We start from the raw sequence: 222 nt of genomic DNA, 5'->3' as shown, positions 1-222 counted from the left end.
CGTAAAGCTGAAAAGTTAAAAACACAGCAAAGGGTTATTGAACATTTTCCCTTCTCTCCCCACACTTTTATTCTGGAGGACCACTAGAACTTGAGTTGACACCTTCTACAGTAGGTGGCAGTATGCAACCACAGAAGCAATGGATGCAACCTCCCATAAAACTACAAGTAAAAGCACAGGTGGTGGAGCAAAAGAAAGGAGGTGGAGATCCAATACTAGGAT

The sequence above is a fragment of the Etheostoma cragini genome, chromosome 19 (assembly GCF_013103735.1).
Source record: "Etheostoma cragini isolate CJK2018 chromosome 19, CSU_Ecrag_1.0, whole genome shotgun sequence".
NCBI lineage: Eukaryota > Metazoa > Chordata > Actinopteri > Perciformes > Percidae > Etheostoma > Etheostoma cragini.
The sequence above is the reverse complement of the archived record's forward strand: the minus strand, read 5'-3'. Positions refer to the sequence as shown.